This window comes from Mesoplodon densirostris, chromosome 11 (assembly GCF_025265405.1).
Source record: "Mesoplodon densirostris isolate mMesDen1 chromosome 11, mMesDen1 primary haplotype, whole genome shotgun sequence".
Classification (NCBI taxonomy): Eukaryota; Metazoa; Chordata; class Mammalia; order Artiodactyla; family Ziphiidae; genus Mesoplodon; species Mesoplodon densirostris.
The window spans coordinates 100192343-100217521 of record NC_082671.1 but is presented as its reverse complement, the minus strand read 5'-3'; the positions used below and the strand labels follow the sequence as shown (position 1 = coordinate 100217521).

The following is a 25179-nucleotide window of genomic DNA, read 5'->3' as shown; positions in this document are numbered from 1 at the left end:
GCAGAAAATTATAAGACACTGATGAAAGAAATTAAAGATGATACAAATAGATGGAGAGATGTACCATGTTCTTGGATTGGAAGAATCAACATTGTGAAAATGACTCTACTACCCAAAGCAATCTACAGATTCAATGCAATACCTATCAAACTACCAATGGCATTTTTCACAGAACTAGAACAAAAAATTTCACAATTTGTATGGAAACACAAAAGACCCCGAATAGCCAAAGCAATCTTGAGAACGAAAAATGGAGCTGGAGGAATCAGGCTCCCTGACTTCAGACTATACTACAAAGCTACAGTAATCAAGACAGTATGGTACTGGCACAAAAACAGAAAGATAGATCAATGGAACAGGATAGAAAGCCCAGAGATAAACCCACGGACATATGGTCACCTTATCTTTGATAAAGGAGGCAGGAATGTACAGTGGAGAAAGGACAGTCTCTTCAATAAGTGGTGCTGGGAAAACTGGACAGGGACATGTAAAAGTATGAGATTAGATCACTCCCTAACACCATACACAAAAATTAGCTCAAAATGGATTAATGACCTAAATGTAAGGCCAGACACTATCAAACTCCTAGAGGAAAACATAGGCAGAACACTCTATGACATAAATCACAGTAAGATCCTTTTTGACCCACCTCCTAGAGAAATGGAAATAAAGACAAAAATAAACACATGGGACCTAATGAAACTTCAAAGCTTTTGCACAGCAAAGGAAACCATAAACAAGACCAAAAGACAACCCTCAGAATGGGAGAAAATATTTGCAAATGAAGCAACTGACAAAGGATTAATCTCCAAAATTTATAAGCAGCTCATGCAGCTCAATAGCAAAAAAACAAACAACCCAATCCAAAAATGGGCAGAAGACCTAAATAGACATTTCTCCACGGAAGATATACAGACAGCCAACAAACACATGAAAGGATGCTCAACATCTTTACTCATTAGAGAAATGCAAATCAAAACTACAATGAGATATCATCTCACACCAGTCAGAATGGCCATCATCAAAAAATCTAGAAACAATAAATGCTGGAGAGGGTGTGGAAAAAAGGGAACACTGTTGCACTGCTGGTGGGAATGTGAATTGGTACAGCCACTATGGAGAACGGTATGGAGGTTCCTTAAAAAACTACAAATAGAACTACCATATGACCCAGCAATCCCACTACTGGGCATATACCCTGAGAAAACCATAATTCAAAAAGAGACATGTACCAAAATGTTCATAGCAGCCCTATTTACAATAGCCCGGAGATGGAAACAACCTAAGTGTCCATCATCGGATGAATGGATAAAGAAGATGTGGCACATATATACAATGGAATATTACTCAGCCATAAAAAGAAATGAAATTGAGCTATTTGTAATGAGGTGGATGGACCTAGAGTCTGTCATACAGAGTGAAGTAAGTCAGAAAGAGAAAGACAAATACTGTATGCTGACACATATATATGGAATTTAAGAAAAAAATGTCATCAAGAACATAGGGGTAAGACAGGAATAAAGACACAGACCTACTAGAGCATGGACTTGAGGATATGGGGAGGGGGAAGGGTAAGCTGTGACAAAGTGAAAGAGCGGCATGGACATATATACACTACCAAATGTAAGGTAGATAGCTAGTGGGAAGCAGCCGCATAGCACAGGGAGATCAGCTCGGTTCTTTGTGACCGCCTGGAGGGGTGGGATAGGGAGGGTGGGAGGGAGACGCAAAAGGGAGGGGATATGGGAACATATGTATATGTATAACTGATTAAATTTGTAAAATAAAAAAAAGTTAAAAAAAAAAAAAAAAAAGAAGGTATAAAGCCTATGAACCAAGAGCCAAATGTAGCCAGTAGACTGCTTTTGTTAACAAAGTTTTATTGGAACATAAAAAAAGTTATAAAATTATAAAAATAAAAAAAAAAAAAAAAAAAAAAAAAGAGAAAGGGAAAGATGAATTAATAAGACAGTTTTTGTCCTGAAGAGACTTAGAGGCCAGATAAGGAAGTATGACATGTGCGTACAAACTAGAATAACAATACAGTGATGTACCCTCCAATATACAATAATTATATGTGCCTTCAGTGTTCAAGTGTGGGATTTAGGCTGAAGTGTTTTTAAATTTGAAGTTGTGTTAACTTGATATTAAAAAGAATAATGATGTCAGTAATGGTAACATTAACACTAGCCAACCCAACAGAGCTTATTATATGCTAACATTTCAAGTAAATTAATTTATCCAATCCTCACAATAGCACTATTGGATAATTATTATTATTATATTTGTTTTTTTAGATGAAGGAATTGAGGATTATAATTAGGTAGTTCTAAAGACAGAACACAGTGACAACCAAAAAATAACAGTCTGTGAAAGCTCAATTCAGTCCTTTACTGGAAATATCCCTCAAAAAAACCCGTTTTTTTTTGGTTTCTTTGTTTTTTGCGGTACGCGGGCCTCTCACTGTTGTGGCCTCTCCCGTTGCGGAGCACAGGCTCCGGATGTGCAGGCTCAGCGGCCATGGTTCACGGGCCCAGCCGCTCCGCGGCATGTGGGATCTTCCCGGACCAGGGCATGAACCCATGTCCCCTGCATTGGCAGGCGTACTCTGAACCACTGCGCCACCAGGGAAGCCCCTAAAACCCTTTTTTCATACAGCATTTATTTTTGTATTTTACTTTCATTTATTTTTTTCCTTAAGTTGGATTTATAGTAAAATAGTAATACTTATACATAAGTATAACAATATAAATATTATTTCAACTATTTAAAAGCTCCAATTTATTAAACAGCACAAATGTTAATTATGCTTCTTTGAAAAATTTATTGAAAGGGTATCTTTTTTATTTTGTTTATTTTTTATTGATGTATAGTTGATTTACAATTTTGTGCCAACTTCTGCTGTACAGCAAAGTGACTCAGTTATACACCTATATAGTCTTTTTTAATATTTTCCATTATGGTTTACCAGAGAATATTGATTATATCAATAGTTCCCTTTGCTATACATTAGGACCTTGTTGTTTATCCATTCTAAATGTAATTGTTTGCATCTACCGGCCCCAAACTGAAAGAGTAGCTTTGAAACAAGCAGCTAAAGAAAATCTAAGAACATGTCAGTGTTCTGCTGATTCTAGCATTTTGTGTCTCTAGATTTCTAACCTCACCTACGAATTATTGCTCATTCTCTTTCCCTGCTCCACTCATACATGTAAGAAAGTCTGCTAGAACTTGAGCTGTGCAGATTGCTGTGCAGAATAAAATGTTAATCTCTTGGCTTATTCAATCCAAGAATGATTGTAATATACTTACAATGATTAATAAATTGAGACTGTGACTGACTCAGATAGTGGCACAAAATTTATTACCTGTCTTTAGTCTTATATAATGCATTATATATATATATATATATATATATATATATATATATATATATATAATATTTAGGAAAAGCACACAAGCATGGAAGATACATATATAATATAATTAATATATATTACATATACATGATATATATAATATATAATGCATTATATATACATGCCTTCCATGCTTGTGTGTTCTTCCTAAATCTGTTCTCCCAGTGACTTTTACCTGCACTTCAGATCAGAGTTCACCTAAATTCCCGCAGTGGTCAAGTATTGCTAGTGTTGCTAGTTTGTTATCTAGTAATTAGCATACCACTAACAGTGGTCAATAGATGATGGCATAAAAAAATGGATCATGTGCATCATGACCAGTTTTAGCAAATCTCTAGACTAGATTCATTTCCTAACTAAATTTATCTTATAAAGAGGTCCAAACGTATCTTGAATAATTTAAAATCAAACCTGAAAATACATTTACAAAAAAAAAAAGAAATATATTCATTTGTCCTCAGTAACAAAGGAATAGAGAAACTGAAGGCAATCAGTTGAACAAAAACAGGTTGTTAAAATTCACAGTGTGTTCTATGTTGAAATTTTCGAAAGAAAAAAGAAAAAAATGAAAGCAGATTCACTGTTTTGTGGATTAAATCAGACAAGAGAGCCAAGGCTTTCAAACTCCTTCTTCTGATCAATTTACAAAGAATAATGATATAAAATTCTTTGTAGCTTTTATCCCACATTGACTAGTATGGTAAAAGATTTCTCCCTGGCATTTTTTTGCTTTAAAAAAATCCAGATAAATTTTAATTTTAACTGAAGTCCTTCCACATTCTATGTTTCTAATACAATTTGCAAACATTTTGTCTTAAATTATTTTTTAACAGGGAAAAAATTTTTGAATGGTGCAAGAGCCTACCTCTCCTGCTTTCTCCCCCACTTTTTGCCTTTGCACATTGCAAACAAGATTCTTCTTACTCAATTATCTTACAGGGCATCTCGGCATAAGGATATTCAAATGTAATTATTCTTTACATTTTCATGTCTCAGGTAATTTGGCTGGTATATTGTCTGTGATTTGCTTATACATAAGGTCAAAAACCTGACCCCTGTTAGTAATACATCATAAGCTAATCATTTATCTTTTCTTTACCAAGGTTCACTGAACCATTTAACTTACACTGACTACTGCAACATTAAATTTTTCATATTAAAGCAGTACTCAAATTAACCTTTTTAAATTACACTATAAAAAAGTGAATTTATGTAAGTAAAAATTAAGGGCACTGTAAGCAAATAAGTTGGGCAGTTTTTCTTGGGAAAACTTTAGCTTAAGCACAATCCTCTAGATTATTTAAGCTATTTGGTGTGTTACCACAATTTATATCTAGCCCAGTAAAATTTATAGTACATGTGTTCAATGGAAGAAAATAATTGATAGATTAAACATCTCACTCTGTGGAAGCAGTCTATTAAAATTCCTAACTTATTAGATATTTTATTTTGTCTATGAGCTTTCATGAATTCATCTATACCATAAAAATATAAACTTTTAATATTACAAAATTTGAAGTACATATATTTGATTAATTCCTCTAAGTTCCCCTGTCAAATAAATGGTACCAGAGAGCCCTTTATCTGTATGCATTTCTAAATTGGTAATAACTAAAAGGATTTAGAGTTTTGTGAAAATATCAAGAGAATTTACTGAAAAATGATTGACTCTTACCCTAAAATGAGTGAACCTAAAGTCTAAGAGAAGTACGTTAGGACAAATATATTTTGCTTTCAAGTTAGGTTCCTCATCTTTTATTTTTTTATTCATTTACTTTGCCCAAATTGGTTTATTTATACCTTTTCCATAAGCTACAATTATAAATACTTTTTTTAAATTGAAGTATAGTTGATTTACAATGTTGTGTTAGTTTCTGGTGTATAGCAAAGGATTCAGTTACATGTTTGTGTATGTGTGTGTGTGTGTGTATACATATATATATTCTTTTTCATATTCTTTTCCATTATGGTTTATTATAGAATACTGAATATAGTTCCTTGTGCTATACAGTAGGACCTTGTTGTTTATCTGTTTTATATATAGTACTTTGTATCTGCTCATCCGAAACTCCTAATTTATTCCTCCCCACCCCCTTTGGTAACCATAAGTTTGTTTCCTATGTTTGAGTCTGTTTCTGTTTTGTAAATAAGTTCATCTGTATCATAGGTTAGATTCCACATATAAGTGATATCATATGATATTTGTCTTTCTCTTCCTGACTTACTTCACTTAGTATGGTAATCTCTGGGTCCATCCATGTTGCTGAAAATGCCATTAGTTCATTCTTTTTTCATAATTGAGTGGTATTCCACTCAGTTGATATGGTAGTATCTTCTTTATCTATTCATCTGTCGATGGTCATTTAGGTTGCTTCCATGTCTTGGCGACGGTAAGTAGTGGTGCTGTGAACATTGGGGTGCATGTATCTTTTCAATTTAGAGTTTTCTCCGGATATATGCCCTGGAGTGGGATTGCTAGATCATATGGCAACTCTGTTTTTCATTTTTTAAGGAACCTCCATACTGTCTTCCGTAGTAGATGCACCAATTTACGTTCCTACCAACAACGTAGGAGGGTTCCCTTTCTCCACATCCTCTCTAGCATTTATTACTTATAGACTTCTTAATGATGGCCACTTTGACCGGTGTGAGGTGATGTCTCATTGTAGTTTTGATTCACATTTCTCTAAAACTTAGCGAAGTTGAGTATCTTTTCATGTGCCTGTTGGCCATCTGTACGTCTCCTTGGGAGAAATATCTGTTTAAGTCTTCTGCCCCCTTTTTGATTGGGTTGTTTGTTTTTCTGTTATTGAGTTGTATGAGCTTTTCGTATATTTACAAATACTGTTTTTAATGACGAATCACCAGAGGCACATTTTATTAGTCTAATAAGCTCTACATTAGCATGCAAAGCTGACCTGATATGAAAGTAACTTAGGGATAAAAATAATAGTAAATGATTTCTAGCATCAGGAGACAGTTTTCTAAATTATACATTCATTTATACATTCAACATGTATTTGTTGAACTACGACCGTATAGAATAGTAGCCAAATGATGTTCTAGGCACTAGATATGTATCAGTGAACCAAACTGAAAAGACCTCGAGCTCTTACAGATTTTTGAAGAGATGTTCATGGTGCCAGGAAGAAACAGACAAGCATATATGCAGCGTAATGATAAGTACTGGGAAGAAAAATACAACATTACTGAAAAGTTAAGAAAACAAATAAACCTAGACCTATTCAACATCAGGGAGTCAGAAAATTATTTTTTAAATCAATACGATAAATTTCACTCCTATGAACAGGTAAAAGAAAGTTGGTTTTTTTTTTTAATAGTGATAAATATCCTCACCCCAATCCATCCTCCAAAGAGTAACTAAAGGGAGTCGATGCTTCAGTGGCTTCCAGGGTCCCCTCACCTAGAACCCTCATCAGAGGCTGCCCCATGCCTGCCTCCAGCCTTGATACCCCCATGCCTCTCCATACTCACTACACTTCAACCACATTGACCCTTTTTGTCATCCTTGTTCCTCAAGCATACGGAGCTCAGGACTTTACACATATATTGTCATATTTTGAATCTAACCCTTTACCCCATCCTACCCGTAAATCCAGCTAATTCCTGAATGTGATTTCAGCAAGGAAGCCAATTCTGGATGAAGCTCCCCTGCTCTCACTTTCCCAGCATCTTTACCTGTCCTTTTTGGAATTTATTACATGTAAAGCCTGGAATGACACATGCTCTGTATGTATGTTTTTATCATCTCTCTCTTTCATTAGCCTGCAGTCTCCGTGGGGTGAGGTGAGGTGGGCACTAGAGGCAGCCGTTTGTCTCCTTTGCCCATGAGTGTTCAGCGTCTTCCACCCTGCCTGACACGAATAAGCATTTAGAAAATCACTTCTGAGGGAAAGAATGAATTTCTATAAAAAATGTCTTCGGTTTACAACCCATGGTTTTATGTAACACATTGCAAAGTGGGTTCTGGTGGGAGCTGGTAATATCCTTTTAAACCATGTGACTGAGCTAAATAATTCCAGTTGAATCTTTTGTTTTTAAATCTGTGTTACATACTGTTCCTGCCCCAGACTCTGCTGGAAGTCTACTGCTTGCTTGTAGGCTCATAGTCCCAATGACAGATTTTGTTTTGTTTTGTTTTGATTTTTTGCGGTACACAGGCCTCTCATTGTTGTGGCCTCTCCCGTTGCGGAGCACAGGCTCCGGACGCGCAGGCTCAGCGGCCATGGCTCACGGACCCAGCCGCTCTGCGGCCTGTGGGATCTTCCCAGACCGGGGCACGAACCCGTGTCCCCTGCTTCAGCAGGCGGACTCTCAACCACTGAGCCACCAGGGAAGCCCGACAGATGTTTTTTAATCTTTGTTATTTGGCTTCCAAACTGGGTATATATTACTAACTCATGTATTCTCACCAACATTTAGAAAATGACCCTGGGGGCTGTGCTCTGAGAAATCAGATACTTTCTGGGACCTGTAGCCATGGGAAAGAGGTTTTGAATGCTTTCTGGTGGGAAAAGCCATTTTATGCTTGGAACCATTGTTGAAAAGAAGATCCAATTGTGAAAAGCCACAGTTGTGTAAACTATTAAATAATTCCAGGGAGTGACATAGATCAGGACTTTATTGTTTTCTCCTCTCACTTCACGTGTGTGTGAAGGGCACACACATAGATGTGCGTAAACACACAGTGTTGGTGATGTTTTCTTCTTCATTCCACATGAGAACTTAGAGTACTCCGAGAGGATGGGAAGAATCCTTTATCGATGCCTACCATTTCCTACATCTCCATTGTGACACTTATCTATTTGTAGTAACAATTTATTTCCTTACCCGTCTTGCCAATTCTTTCAGAAGCAAGAAACTATCTTTTTTCATTTTTTTATCCCCAAAACCTGGCCAACAGAAAGACAGTCCACAATAGACACTCAATTAATATTCATTGAATAAATCACAGATTATAAATAAGTACCTATAATGGAAATAACCTGAGCTGGAGTCAACCTTCCCTTGTCTATCTCAGCCAGGCAAAATGGAGCTCAGAAACCACTCAGGGAATTACACTGTCTTATGCAGCATCTTTTCCTTTAAACCAACAACTAAGGTTTTCCCAAACCCTGGAAACCCCCAAAAGATTTTCCTACATGGATTTATGCCAGAACGATTCTGGTCCATTAGTTGGCAAAGGGGACTCCTTAATAACTTCAGAGGAACTGTAAAATTCTATTCAGAATATAATGAAAGCTGCAGGGGATTGTGCATTTAATGAAAGCTGCAGGGGATTGTGTATTCATTTATCTTGAAGTAGGAAAACTTGAATCCTCAAATAACAGGGTGTTGCCATGTTAGCTTCCTCCAGAAAACTGAAACTTCAACTGTAAAGAGAGCAGAATGGTCTGATTAGTATCAGAGCTGCTGGAATCTGCAAAGCCTCCATTCTTAATTGGAGCTACAAGATGCAGCTGATAACTTAAAGTCTCCCTCTGTGAGTTTCTGCATTCGTGGATGAATTCTGTTACTTTAGTGTTTCTGAGTTTCCATATTCTAAAATCATTATTTTAAAATCTCAAATATAAGGTAATACCATAGGTTGCTCTGTATCTAAGAATAAATAAATACAATAAAAGAGTATATTAAAGAAAACAAAGAATAAAAGGAAGAAGGAAAGAAAAGAAAAGAATGGAGAAGAAAGGAGGGAGAAGGAAAGGACAAAGGAAGCAAGGAAGGAAGAGAACTATTAGAATATTTGATAGACCTCCTCCACCACTCAGATGTTTTTGTATGTGCAGTATTTCAATGTCCTTCCTAGGTACATAACAATGCCTTTCTTTTTTATTAGCACGGCTGCAGCTGCTGTTGCTTGCAAAGAGGTTCACAAATCAAAATAGACTCAGTTAGCTTTTCAATAATTCTGAAATGTGCGGGAACACTGCCAGGGAAGGACAGCACTCCAGTATCCTAAACAAGGAGTCTTGTTAGCAAAACAAAGTATGAATTGCTTAGAGATAATCCCCCCGGGTGGTAATTCCACTGGGTGCCTTCTTTGGAGGCACATGCTCTTTCTCCTCTATGGAGCAATGCCATAGAACAGGCTATGTCAGAAGAAATAGGAAAAAAGTTGCTTTCTTGAAACATTTCTTCTTCTAGATTTTTCTTCATGTCCACATGATTCATACCTCTTGGTTCTTAGCCTGGAGCACGTAGTGCAACCAGGAAATGAGGAAGCTAGAGCTGGATGTGAATAATGAATGGGCCACGTCAGCAAAAGTCTGTATACACACTCAGTAGCAAAGGCGGGTGCAGAGTTGCAGGCCAGCATTTTTATGAATTTTTTCCATTCTTCTCTTTCTCTCAAGGGAAACCAGGAAAACAAGAACTAGCAAGAGCTTGACAAACGCCTGGCTTTGAATTGGAGACCATTCACCTGCCTATTGCTTCATTCCTGGAAATTTCATTGCACCTAAGTAAGGTACGTGGAAAACAAACAGAAACTTTGATATGTTTTGTTGATGAACTTGTGATATGTGGAAGAAAAATGCATTTGGGTGGAAAATTGGAGGACTGTATCTCTTACTTCAAAAAAATGTTTAGTATTTGTAATGTTTTTTGAAATTATTACTAGTATTAACACCCTTGACGTGCTAGTTTAGTTGATGGGGCACGGGCCACTTATATAACATTTTTGCTTTCTCCCACTCTTGTTTTATACTTCATCAAATCCAGAGTTGTCATGTTTCCTTATCTGTAGATGATCTTGAGCAGCTTTGCATTCTAAAAGAATATGCCATAGCATCTGCCTCTGTGCTTTTGTGCCCTGCTGTACGGATGATATTTTAGCAACAATATTGGGTAAGGGGTGGGAGTGGAGACCGATTTGTCTCAGGCTGATGTTTCTTTGTGCCATACTATGCCTTACTCTTTTCTATATGCCTAATTCAACAATGAAGTACACATATCACACTGTGACTATTACCTATGTTAGAGTACATAATTGGGGTTGTAAAGTATCTGCTTGAATGTCCCAACTAATGAATTCCATCAAATTCAATTATCATTCTTAGACCCTTCATTAGCCAATCAAATTGCTTCTTTGGTCTGTCATTTCTAACACCCTCCCACTCGGCATAACCACAATTCTCTGAAGTAAATTGGAGGTGATTAAATTATCTCACTAATCATTATTGGGAGTCTCATGTTACTGAAGTTTTGGATTTCTAAAGAATCGTCTTTCACGTGATTCTCATTGTATACAGGAGAAATAATGTTATAGTATGAGGTCGTGTCTTGAACTTTATTCTGCTACTTGCATCTTAGTTTCTTCCTGAGGAAGTTGGCTACAATAGGTCTCTGATACTAAAATCATACAGAAATAAACCAACTATACACTCCTATAAATTCACCATCTTATTAAATAAATTTGTCCAGTAGGCTTGTGTTATAACATAGTTCTTCACCTTTGGGGAATGAGCCATTTGAATGCTGGAAGTTCCTCTTATTTCCGATGCAGTATGATTTTACAGGATCACAGTTGTTATTGCTGAAACATGTTTTTTGCTAATTTTTATAATTTCCTTACATAGATTATTAAAAACAAATGAAGTGGTTCTGAAAGTGCATATTACCTAGAATCAAAAGTTTCTTTCTTAGGCAATAATTGTCACTGCTAATATATGATGGTTATTTCAATCATTTTATAATGAAAGGCACAGCTGATGATCTGACTGTGGTTCTTACCATACAGTTCTTAAAATATTCCCATTTTATACTCTTCTACTTTGCATTTTAGAAACAATTTCATCTTCTACTCTGCAAATATTTTGAGAAACATCTCAAAATGTAACCTGAAGCCAACCTAAGAAAATATCTATTCCTGGGTTCCATGCCAGACGTACTTAATCAGAATCTTTGTGAATGGGCTTTAGAACCAGCCTTTTAAATACGTATATCAGATGATCCCAATGCACTCCAAAGTTTAAAAACCACTACTCTATAATATGACAGCAAGGAAACAGCCAAGAGGAAAACATTTTAGAGCTATAGACGTATAATTAATATAAAAATATTGAAAATAAATTAGGATTTTGACTTTTTTCTACATATTTTTATTTCCTAGGAGTGTACAAAGGACTTTAGACTGTTTCTTTCCCCTTTCATTTGAGTCATAAACATTTTTTTTTTTTTTTTTTTTTTTTTTTTTTTTGCGGTATGCGGGCCTCTCACTGTTGTGGCCTCTCCCGTTGCGGAGCACAGGCTCCAGATGCGCAGGCCCAGCGGCCATGGCTCACGGGCCCAGCCGCCCCGCGGCATATGGGATCCTCCCAGACCGGGGCACGAACCTGTATCCCCTGCATCGGCAGGCGGACTCTCAACCACTGTGCCACCAGGGAGGCCCAAGTCATAAACATTTTGAAATTAAAAATTAAATGTTAAAGATGTTAAGGGTGTGAATGTCTATCAATTGAAAAGTTTCCCAAAGTTGCCAAATAATAAATGATCTCATAGTAAAGGGTATTAAATTCATAATTTCCACAATTATTTTCACATTTAAATCTTTAGTTTTATAAAGCTTTCTAAATATCAAGTCATTCTTTCAATATTAGATATGTCTAATAAGCATCACTTCTTTAAGAATTCCAGCCTGTACTTCTGTTATGGTTTCTACTCATACAAGTCCTGTGGGTGTCAAACTTTCAAAAGATAATTTATTGGTACAACTAAGTAAAACCTTTTGGCTAAGGGTACCCCACTTATTCATAAGTGAATATTTTTCTTTTATCTAATTTTAGTGAGGGAATTTCCTCATAGCTTTATTTTTAATGCAAAAATGTCAGACAGTTTGCCAACTTAATATGCCAAACTCTGAAGTATACATTTAAGTTAGAAGGGACAAAGAACTTTCTTCTGAACCATGAAAAGACAGAATATTGTGATTACCTCTGGCACTGAATGAGAGCAAAAAGTAACATTAGATTTAGTAGGAAAACTGCAGAGACTGACCCATAAAATTAATTCTTGCTTCCTATCTTGTAGAATCCACTGAGACAAGGGTCCAAAAGGGGAAAATGTTCAAAATCTTTAGGTTTTCAGGTGTATTTACTTTATAAAACTGTCCTAAAATAGTTGGAATAATTGTCTTCCAAATGCATACAAATCTTTTTATAAATAAAAATATTCTTAGTTTTCAACTGGTTTTAAAAATCACATTTACAATAAAGGCAGGCACTAATTTCAATTGGATTGTATTTCAAAAGTTTAATTTATAAGTTAAATATTTAGAACTCAAAATGTTTTCACACAGAAACGATGTTATAAATGATGTTAGATGCACATTCAATTTTTTTTTAAGATGTTGGGGGTAGGAGTTTATTAATTAATTAATTTATTTTTGCTGTGTTGGGTCTTCGTTTCTGTGCGAGGGCTTTCTCTAGTTGTAGCAAGTGGGGGCCACTCTTCATCGCGGTGCGTGGGCCTCTCACTATCGCAGCCTCTCTTGTTGCGGAGCGCAGGCTCAGTAGTTGTGGCTCACAGGCATAGTTGCTCCGCGGCATGTGGGATCTTCCTAGACCAGGGCTCGAACCCGTGTCCCCTGCATTAGCAGGCAGATTCTCAACCACTGCGCCACCAGGGAAGCCCCACATTCAATTTTTTTAAATCCACAAAATTATAGTCAAATTATATGATTTGTAAAAAAAAAAAAAAAAGAGCTCTAAAGTGGAAAATAGTAGAAAACAGTATGATTCTAAAAAGTAAACCAATTGAACAAAATATTTTGTTTAATTCTTATTTACTTTGAATATTGACACTAAAGAAAAACAAGTTTGGTTATAAAGTAAATGAGAAACTGAACGAGAGGGTAGGATGTTTTTGTAAAACACAGAGAAACTGGTTATAACATGAGCAATATTCTCCTGAGCAGAGGAAAAGTAGATGGAGGGAAGAGATACAGGCCAGAGACAGAGCTTGAGGGGCAAGTGGTCTCAAATACAGGTTGCCAAGCAGTATTAAACTAGTAAATAGGATGCTCATTAATGTTCATGTTTATAGCTCAAGGAAACAGGTGCATTCAGTTATTTTTAAATGAATAGATACATATTGTAGGTACACATCCATTTAGAAAGCAGATGAATAGAGGAAGTGTTTAAGCAGAGACAGCGAGCATGAATGCTAGTTCAGTGGACACCAAGGAATGATGGAAAGGGAGCACTGGTGATCTCATAGCCTTCTACCAACAGCTTTTTCTCTGAATGACTCAAGCCGCCCCTCAAGGTTTTACTGTACCCCACTTTCTAAGGAATTCTATCCTCTGTGTCTTTCAAAAAGTTCAGCATCATGTTCAATTGGATCAAGTTTACCTATTTGCTGCATTTACCCCTACAGGTGTTTCTTTAATTTGCCACATATTTCTTGAATATCTACTGTGTTTTAGGCACTTTGCTAAATTTGCTACTTTTAGCCCAGACATTAGACCAAAAAAAATATTTTGTTCCATTTGAATTTTAGTATTTTCTGTTTTACTATTTCTTTTCTATTCATTAAATTTGGATGGTTTGAAAAAACAGGAAGCACCTGTACCTGTCATGGAGGATAGGAGTCTGAATAACCCAGGGAATAAGTAAGGGCTTATCTGTCTTATTCTTCCTCTGTTCTTTGGATGTCAAGGAAGTCTTAGCAGCTCTGAGTCCCCTTTACCTTCATTTAACCTAAGGAACAAATAGTAGAGGTGGAAATGCAAACAAACTAAAACTCTTCATTCAAAGAAAAATTGATAATTTCAAAATAAAGGCCTGTAATAGTTAGCATCTCTTGTTTTGGTCAAGCCTCACTACTAGGCTAATCTGCAGTGTAAGAAACAAGAAGTTAGATACCTTTCCTAGAAAAAGGGCCTGTAATACTTCATCAGTTCTAATTTTTAGTAAAATAAAATGTCTAAAAGAAAAGCTTCCAGAATCTCTATTACCGTTGAGGTTGAGGCACAACAGAAGTTATCGTGTAGGCTCCTAAAATCCCTCTTCACTCTGGAAATTCCACTAGGAAAAAAAAATGGTTCATTTTCCATTGAAGAAAGTTTTAAAGAGATTTTTAAATGTAAAGCTCCCTTCTTTTCCATTCCATTCTCAAGAAACAAGAGTAAAGGGTAAGATGGAGTATTGGCAACATTCAAATGAGTCTTAGGACAGGAATGGTCAATGCCTGGGTTGAGTTATCTCAGTCTCTACTTCACAGCTTTCAAAAACTGCTAGGAAAACCTGGGCTTAATGAGACAACAACGGTGTTGCCACTCAGCCTTGTTTGAATTTGCTGTTGTTCCCTCATTCCTTTGAAGTGATACTTCAGGACTGCTTGACCACTCCTATATCACAGTTATCTTCACATATAAGCTTGTTTGATGTTTCCTACACTTAGGTTTTCAGTCAGTGTATCTTCAACCTCTACCTTCCCTTAGCCCAACAAACCTTGTTCATCATGCAGCCTGGGTTCACACTTCCTATGCCAGTCAGCATTTCCTATGCCAGTCAGTCTTCCAAGCCCTGTGTCGAGGCCCCTGTTCTATGGAGATTTCATGTTAGTGGAGAAGCAGACTATTAACAAGAAACAAACACATAAATATTCAGACCCACTAAAATAGTGGTCATCCAGTAACTCTAATCATATTCGTCTCTGTATTTTTTTCCTCCAAGTTGTTTCCAGTCAATGATCCTACTCTTTTTAATCTCACTGATTCTTACTGTTGTCAGTTATGCACTAAAATCAATCTGATCCACTTACTTTAAGTCTTTTTAGTCTTTATACCTCCTTAAATGAAATGTATAAATTTGCATATTAGATAAAGCTATATTGCCTGAGAAATCGAATCCATAAAGCTAGGCCTAAGCAATGCCACGGTGGCTACACTGTGGCCATTATGGAATCTAATACCCCACAACCCAGACCACCAAAGGCATCATTTCTGATCCTGAGATTTTTCTTAATTACATTTCCCAGTGACTAAGTGTCCTGTTCTGGGACACATCAGAATAAATCTTTTGCTCTGTTGTTCTATCTGCCAAAGTAACTTCACTATGGATGAAATTGGACTAGCCACTTTTAAATTCAATAAGGATTGTGTGTATCTAGTCAATATAAAAGAATAGACTTTCGAGAATTCATTGTGGTAATAGGAAGGAAAATTACCTACTTGAAGATATTGGATGTAATTCAGGGAATAGATGATAAGAAAAGAATATATAGCAATTTGTGAGAATGTATACACTATTTAAGAAAAGATAAACCAATAGCCTGAAAAAGTTATAGAAATTGGACATTAATTCTTAACAGTTTTCTTTACATTTATTATCACTTAAAAATAAACTAATAACATTAAAATGCAACATTTAATGAGAGTAGAATCACTCTAATTTAATAATAAAAATGATTTTTATATTTGCTTATGCTGATACTTACTTCAGTTTAAAAATATTCTATGGAGAAGTTAATACTTTTTATTTTTATTTTATTTAATAAAAGCAAAAGTTGTGTTGCTCTCATTAGTTTATTTAGGGTTGATTATCTTTTTTATTAGAAAATATTTTTGCCAGTTTTAAGACATTTAAAGAATCTTCACTTTGCCATACATTAAACCCCCTAAGTAATGTGCAACTAAACATATCTTAAACATATATACCCAGGAGAATAATACAGTTCACAGGAACATCGGAGAGAACTTGATAGAATCTTCTAGAAAAACTGAACCAGAAGGAAATGTATAAAATAGATGAAAGGATATTTTCAAAACCCAGTAAGAATGTGAGGTCACAGGAAGATATGTTGAAGGACATAAAATTGTTTCAGGTGCGATAGTAATGAACTCCGGAAAGCTATCCTTTTCCTAACATTGTGAAATTCACACAGAACTATGTGAAGCATCGTCTCATTTCACTGTTTGCATCTAGGTTAATCACTGATTACGAATTTGTTTCATATCTGAGATGAAGCATTTACCAACTCTTGTTCATACATACATATCTATAGTATTATCACTATAAATATTTCTAATTATGTAGATCAACAACACATTAAAACCCTGACAAGGGTCAGAAAAGAAAGAGAGCTCGAAGGCAGAGTAGAAAGATGAAGAGCTGATGTCATGTCTGAGTAGGGAGAGGTCGGTCCCTTATCAAGTCTCTAATGACTACAGGACTTGGGTCTAAGCAGGTTCGAGATCTGGAACTGAAATTCTCACATAAATTCAGGATCAGCAAAGAGCTGCTTCCTTCTTGATGAATCAGCAAGAAAATTGCACCCGCTGATCCAGGGAAGTGACTAGAGCTTATATGCCTAGGAATCTAGATGAAATACAGGGGAAAAAATAGTTCTACTGTGACAAATCAAAACACCAGGCTTTGGCATATGTCAGTATGGGGCTTGAATATATATTATTCACAGTGCATGAATCCTTCAAATGTAATTTATATAAACTAATGGGAACCTACAATTCTGAATGGAAACATGTCTGAATCAGGGCACACAGGACTCTTTAAGAAAAAAAAAAAACTAAAATGAGTTTACAATTAAATGAATATTGATAAAACCCCACATGAGAATTATCCAACATAAAAAAGCATAATGAGGCACCATAAGCAAGAGCATTCAAATCCTAAAGTTTTAAGATAGCTTAACAATATGAAAAAAAGCATAAACTAATCATTTAAAAAATTATAAAAAGTAAAGAAGGAAGAAATAGAAATCAACAGTAAGACACTATGAAAACTGATTAGCAGATCTGAAAAAGAACCAAATACTCATAGAAAAGAAAAATATAGTTTTCAAATTAAAAAATTTAATGAAAACTTTTAGGATGAAAAGAGAAATGACCTAAGACGATATTAATGGACTGTGAATTACATCTGAAGAAATTTTCTAGAATGAGCACAGAATGTTAAGATATGGAAAACTTAAGAGACATAGAGGAATAAAATGAGAAGGCACACCAATATCTATTAGGAATTCTAGATGGTTAGTTACAAGATAATAGCTGAGAATTTTCCATATTTGAAGAAAGCCATTAATACCATATAGAAAATCATTCCCAGACACAAACCAGATAAAGAAAAACAAATTCAAACATAGATATTTTAACAAAACCACAGAACTCCAAAGATAATGCAAGATCTTAAAAATCAATTAGAACAAACAACATATAAAGGAGCAAGGAAAAAATAATAGATATCTCGTCAACTACAGTAGACAAGATGACAGTGCAAAAAATAATTTCATGTGTTGAAGGGAAATAACTAGCAAGTTCCATATTTATATTCCATATTTATATAAACTATAAATTGATTTTGCTGTCATTATTTTTCAATAATGACAGCAAAATCAATGTACTTTTTCAGGAAATGATTAAAGAAGTTCACCACTCATAAATAATTTTGAGTAACAAAATATATATTATCTGCATTTTGGTGAAACCCTTGTTTTCAGCCTTGAAAACTTGGTTATTCTAGGATTCATTAAACTAAAAAAAATCACTGGGCTTCCCTGGTGGTGCAGTGGTTGAGAATCCGCCTGCCAACGCAGGGGACACAGGTTCGAGCCCTGGTCCAGGAAGATCCCACACGCTGCGGAGCAACTAAGCCCGTGTGCCGCAACTACTGAGCCTGCACTCTAGAGCCCGCGAGCCACAACTACTGAGTCTGTGTGCCACAGCTACTGAAGTCTGCATACCTAGAGCCCATGCTCCACAACAAGAGAAGCCACTGCAATGAGAAGCCCGCGCACCACACGAAGAGTAGCCCCTGCTCACGGCAACCAGAGAAAGCCTGCGCACAGCAACGAAGACCCAATGCAGACAAAAATAAATAATAAATAAATAAATAATAATTTTTAAAGACATCATCAATGGCGTATTGTTACAGACCAAGTTCATTGCTGACATATCTTTATGTGTCAAAAGTTTGAAATTTTAATAGCATAAGAGAGGTGCCTTTTTGATAGATAGTTAAGTGGCCTAAAATATAGAAACTGCACTGTCCTGATCATTTACTTCTTCAGTGAGCTAGTCTGTAACATTGCCATTCTTCTGAACAGGAACTTCAAATGTAAAATCTTTATGTTCTCCTAAAATCATTGTTATCATTCTTGACCCATCATTAAATGTAAACTATTGCATTTCAAAATGCACATCCAGACATTTAAATGTGTACACATGTAAATGCTTATCTTGCTCAACTATTCTGTAATAGTGTGAGAGATATATAAATAATCAATAGTTAAACCTATAAACCATCTTTGTGCCAAGTACACTTAGTAAATATAGGATAGCTGAGCCAGAGATGAAGAAAAAAGACTGTAGGGGTAATTGGAGTAAGTTCTTGCCAGACAGCTTATGATCATTAACAACTTCTTTGTGTGATAAAGTGACTCTGTGAAGAAGATGGAAGGGCACTAGGGAATTCTAGCATAGGAACAGACCTAATGACTGAGTGGTTTAGCAAGAGTGTGTTTTTACCCAGGACAAAGCCTTAAGAACTAGAGACAGACCAAATACTAAGACAAAGAAATTTGCATTAGTAACTTATCTACCCCTTAAATTAGATAAAACATTCACAAATCAATTATACCCCTTCTTGTGCCTGTGATGTTTTCTTATGCCCTGGACAGAATTTACTAAGATAATTAAAAACTCAGAGCATCCTATCCATACAATGACATATAAACATTCTCATTCTATTTAATTCTTGAAGCTAATGTGTTTATTTATTATGATCAGAAATTAGGAAACATAAAGGATGAATTTAATAGGAAAGTATTAAAACATATTCATGAAAGGAACATACTACAAAGGTGAATTAAAATTTGCTATCAAATATGTAGAAAATTAGATGGAGTTTTTGGTTTAAAACAGCTGAAGAGCTGGCAATATGCTACTATTAAAAACCAGCATTATTCTAAGATATTCAAATAGAAACATAAGAATAATGCTGGACAGATCACTGTATTAGAGAGCCTAGTTCTAATTTAGATCCATAATTGAAACACAACATCAAGAACTAATACAAGGACTGACATATACACACTACTATATATAAAACAGATAACTAATAAGGACCTACTGTATAGCACAGGGAACTCTACTCAATACTCTGTAATGGCGTATATGGAAAAAGAATCTAAAAAAGAATGGATATATCTGTATGTATAACTGATTCGTTTTGCTGTACACCTGAAACTAACACAACAGTATAAATCAACTCTGATCTAATAAAGATTAAAAAAAAGACTTAACAGAGGGAACTATATTCATTATCCTGTAATAAACCATAATGGAAAAGAATATGAAAAATAATATATATGCATAACTGAATCACTTTGCTGTACAGCAGAAACTAACACAACATTGTAAATCAACTATACTTCAATAAAATATACTTAAAAATAAAAGAATTAAAAGAAATTTAGAAACAGCAACAAAACCAAAATTATTTAAGGTTTGAGACATCACCTTGTCAGAAAAGGCTAAAGAAATTTCAAGATGTTAAAATGAGAAAAAGAGAAGCATCAGATGTGGATTTAAAGTAAATATAGGCTATTACAAGAAATGTCAGACACCGAGGCCCAAAAGGGAGAAATGTGTGTAAATTGTCAGAAAGAATAGCAGATGAGATGATGTGATGTTCTACAGAAGAGAATGCTGAAATTCTGTTCTTGAATTTATTGAAAAGACAGAAATTTGTCTTTTGTGAAAAATTTTATACAGTCCTGACTGACAGTAAAGAAATACATGTTTATAACACTTCCCAATTCTCATATATGTATATTGATAGATAAGTTTTGACACTGTATTTGGAAGGCTTAGGGTAATCAACCCGAAGTTTTCCTGAAGTAGAAGCACAACATTACAATTTTCTAGGTGATATGTTATTTTATGACTTTGTTATTACATTGAATGAGCAACAGGAGAGTCCAAAAACATAATCTTCCCCCCCCCAAAAAAAAAATCCGTTTCCAAAATAACTCCTGTCAAGATGGCAGCCAAGTCCAGAGAATGACCAGATTAATTGTTTGGGTTTCGTGGTTGTTTTGATGTTGTATAGAAGGAGAAATGATCATTCTGTGATGGTATTCAAGGAAGTGCTCCTACAGAGATAGAGTCATCCCACTCACCATCCCTCACAAACCCCCTTCATAAAATGGGAACATTCCAGGTGGAGGACAGATAATAAATTCTTTATGTTGTTTTAGAACCTTTAATTCTAAAAATATTGGAGGTTTTTATGTACTGCTGTTTTACTTCTGAGTATAAATGTAAGGAAATTGTTTTATAATTTAGACCCTGAATAAGGCTTATAAACTGATTTATGGTCATTATGCTTCAAGTTTATTTTGGATGCAAAATGTCTTACAGAATCTACTGAAATCAGCAAAGGAAATAATTTCAAAAAGTGTTCATCCAATAGAAATTCTCTGTGGTTAGGAAAATTTACATTAATCTATTTTTACTTACCGACACCCTCGTTCTTTTCTTTATAAAAGCACCTTTGGGGGAAGGAGAAAATTTTAAAGAACACAAAGGGAGGAAAAATTACATAAAACTTTAAAATTGTATGGACTCTTGACTGCTTTTCACATGGACTACTGTCTTATACTTATTTAATCTTCTCTGATTGCATTATGTTGTGAATGGGCAGGGTAGTGTTTTCCCACCAGTTTCTTCTATACAGGCAAGAACTTTCAAACCAAAAATGTAACAGTTTGTGTTTTTATTTTATTATTTTTTAAATTAACTCATTTATTTATTATTTATTTTTGGCTGCATTGGGTCTTTGTTGCTGAGCCAGCGTGGCTTTCTCTAGTTGCGGCGAGCGAGGGCTACTCTTCATTGCGGTGCGCCGGCTTCTGACTGCGGTGGCCTCTCTTGTTGTGGAGCTTGGGCTCTAGGCGCGCGGGCTTCAGTAGTTGTGGTGCACGGGCTTAGTTAGTCCGCGGCATGTGGGATCTTCCCGGACCAGGGCTCGAACCCATGTCCCCTGCATTGGCAGGCGGATTCGTAACCACTGCGCCACCAGGGAAGCCAAGTTTGTGTTTTTATACTGAAAGAAATGTCTCTGGTGAATAGGGAAGATGATTTATATGCATACATCTGACCTTATAAAAAATAATCTTTGTTTTTACCATAAAGTTGAATTTATATTGCTATCATTTGTTCCAGTTTATTTTTGTGTATCTCTAATACACCATTTAGTTTGTAGATCTTTGATACTTTAGAACATATGACAGTTCAAATAAATCTATTGTGTTTTTCCAAAATTTTTTTAAGTTTATAGTTTTTCTTTTTTTAAAAAAATGAAACAGTTAATTACATGGTTACAACAATTTTTGCAAAGTTTCAGCTAACACATTGTAATGACTAAAAATTGCCTCTTCCTGTTACTTATTGTTCAGAAAGTAAAATTTAAATGTATTAATTAACAGTTCTATGAAAAGTAAAAGTTATTAGGTTTCTAATACTTACAGTTCTTTTTTATATATAATGAAATTCAGATTTCTTCTAAAAGGGAAGAATCGCTCTTCCACAGTAAGAAAGGCTTTCTATTCATATCCTGAAACTACATTTTTTAGCTTGTGGAATATAAATCATCCACTTGCTTGGTATGGATGCAGAAATTTAGTTCACGAAACTGGATATATATTTGTTTATATGTCTCTTTATAATAAGATTCTGGACTGTGATGAGTGGTTTTTCCTTCATGTTTTCCATACACACATGAAGGATTAAATACATAGTTTTCTTTTTTCCAAAAATGCCATCAGCATTATCAGTCTCTGAATATAGGTGGAAAACTGCCTCAGTGTTTCTGATATTTCTTTTTTCAAAAAAACCACAATGCAGAATGAATAAATACTAAAATTGTATAAAGTGTGATCATGAAATAACAAAACTTCTTTTTTTCAAAAAAGCTCATGTACTGAAATTTATATTCAAATGAATGTCGGCCTTCGCTGTGGTCACCTTGGGTTTCAGAAATGCTGCTGCTCTTCAGAGTATTTTGTTAACACATTTTGGGGTCTGTCTTTAGAGCCAGTTTGTGCACCAGGAAGCATTCCTCAAAGAACACTGGGAAGGCAGACACCATCCATGTCTGCTACAGGAGACTTTGGCTTTAAAATCACATGATCATGGCAAATGTGAAGGCAGACTTTCTGAAATGTATGTTCCTTTCTTTCTTTCTTTCTTTCCTTCCTTCCTTCCTTCTTTCTTTCTTTCTTTTTCTTGCTTTTGTGAATATATTTATTTCCTTTTTTCAAAAGCACTAAGTCTACAGCCCTAATATACTCAGAATGACTTTCTGTGCCTCCTTTGACTTGAGCTGTTTCTTTTAATGAGTTTGTGCCCTCTTCAAGCAAAATAGGCATTCATAAATTATATTTTTATTTTAAATAGTAATATTTTTTTCTGGACAGAAAGATATATCTGTCACATAGGAGGAGGGCTCTGAGGCTGATGGAATCATGAGATCACATGTTGGTTAAAGAATTTCATAGGCTATGCCCAGAACGCTGGGTTCTTTAAGATATTAAAAAAAAAATCAGGAAACACAGATTTTTCAGGCTAGGTCAAGGATTATGTGCTCATTGTTTTACTCACTTCTTATTATATCATTTAGTTATATCCTTATCCCAGACAAGTATATAAGGTCCTTACTAGAACCCATAGGACTATACATGACCTGCCCCTGCTACTGCTCTTTAATGGGATATAAAACTTTACCAGAACCTATAGTACTCTGCATACCTAATTACTGTTTAATATTCACTTTGCATTAGGGATTTATAAAATGGACCCTAAAAAGCCAGTATATACCAGGCCCACATGGGTTCACTAGTGTATTTTACCAAACATTTAAGAGGAAATTATACCAATTCTCTAAAATCTCTTCCTAACTCATTCTGAGGCCCACGTTACCCTAATACCAAAACTAGAAAGACATTACAAGAAAAGAATATTGCAGACCAGTATCTCTCATGAACAGAGATGCAAAAATCCTCAACAGGAGCCAGCCCATGAGCTATCATGCCAGGTGAAAGAGGTAATGGAGCTGTGGAGGGATGTTTCACCTTCTATTACAAACTGTTCATTTATTCAACCAAAGTCTACTGTTCTGAGTACTATCCTATGTGGTTGAGAAGTCAGACTAGTTACCATCCATCATTCAGTCAGTCACTTATCAATTAACTTATCCAACAAGTATTTCTTGAACATCTATAAGGTGTCAGGCATTATATCTGGTACTGGGGAATGTATCAGTGAGCAAAATAAACCAAACTCCTGCCCTCGGGGAGCTTACGTTCTACTGGGGAAACAGACGACAAACAAGATATACACATAAAATGTAAAACATGTTAGTGGCATGTGTTAAGGAGGAAATGTGAGTGTAACATGTATGTGGGGGTGAAATGTACATAGGTTGTTCAGAGATGGCCTCACTGAGAAGATGACTTTATGTAGAACCCCAAAGGATGCAAGGGAGGGAGTCTTGACAACATCTCCTGGAAAAGAGAAGGTAGAAGGAACAAGGAGACAAAATAACTAGGAGGCCAGTGAAGGGTGAGAGAAGGGATGTGCTTGGTGATAAAGTTGAAGAGTTAGGTGGAAACCTGGTCACGCAGGGCCTCGTGGGAAATGGCAGGGAGTTTGGATTTTATGCCAAGTGGAATGGGAAACCGTTGGAGGGTGTTCAGTGGGAAAATGCCATGCAATGATTGACTTTTAGAAATTCATTCTTATTTCTGTGGAGAATATATATTTAGGTGTCAAAAGGACAGGCAGAAAGACCAGAAGGAAGTTATTGCAGCTGTGCAGGTGAGAAAGCTATCAGAGGGTTAGTAGCTTTGATTCGGCTCATGGACGTATAAAGGGGAAAAGTAAAAAGACTTGAGACATATTTTCAAAGTAGAACTTATATGACCTGTTGATAGATTGGTTATGGAGGATAAGAGGAAAAAAATTAAGAATTATCCTAGATGTTTGCCTTGAACAGCTTGGTAAAGTCATTCACAATGATGGGAACAATCCAAAACAGGATCCAATACGGGAGGATAAATCAAGTTTTATTTTTTCCATAGTAGGTTTGAGATTCTCTTTGGACTTTCAAGGGATGACAAAAAGGCTCAGGTGCAGGAGGCTGGGCCCCAGGAGAAATGCCTGGGATAGAAATATCAAAAGAAGATTTGTATTAACTAGGATGCTCTCAGCAGCAAATTTACCAGCAGCTGCTTAAAGATACATATTACTGACATTTGTTTTGTCACTTTACCATGTCTGTTTATTACGTTTCACTTTCGAGTCAGATAACTCAGCAGATAGTTGTTGTAAACCCCCTGGGTCAGCCTCTGTGAGGGTCTCTTGGCCTGGCCGCCAGGTATGCAGTGTCAGGGCAGCTATCCCAGCATCGTGTCTGTAAGTGGCAACAGAGAAAGCCGGGTAAAGGAAAGAAGCGTGTGCAGCCAAAAAGGGTGGTCTCTTGTTTTCAGTTAGCTCTCTCTTCTGATTGGGGAGCAAAATTGTTTCCAGAAAATTACCAACACATTCCCCCATGTCTCTTGTCCAGAGCAATATCAAATGCCCACCCCTTGCCAAAGGAAATAGTATTATTTAAATTGATAAGACAAATGTATCATTTCTTATAACCAAGATTCCATCATTAATTTTAAAAAAGCTAGGCTGTCTAAGGAAGGGAACCATCCATGTCTACCACAGGAGACA

General features: G+C 35.8%; 1 protein-coding gene across 3 annotated transcripts in view; it reads left to right on the top strand.

Moving 5' to 3' along the window:
* Window positions 1-25179, top strand: part of SYT1 (synaptotagmin 1) — a 566654-nt gene that overhangs the window by 110260 nt on the left and 431215 nt on the right. For all 3 annotated transcript variants that reach the window (XM_060112444.1, XM_060112443.1, XM_060112442.1), the window contains one exon: window positions 9794-9906. The gene's annotated coding sequence lies outside the window, so the exon portion shown is untranslated. The remainder of the gene's footprint in view (window positions 1-9793; window positions 9907-25179) is intronic.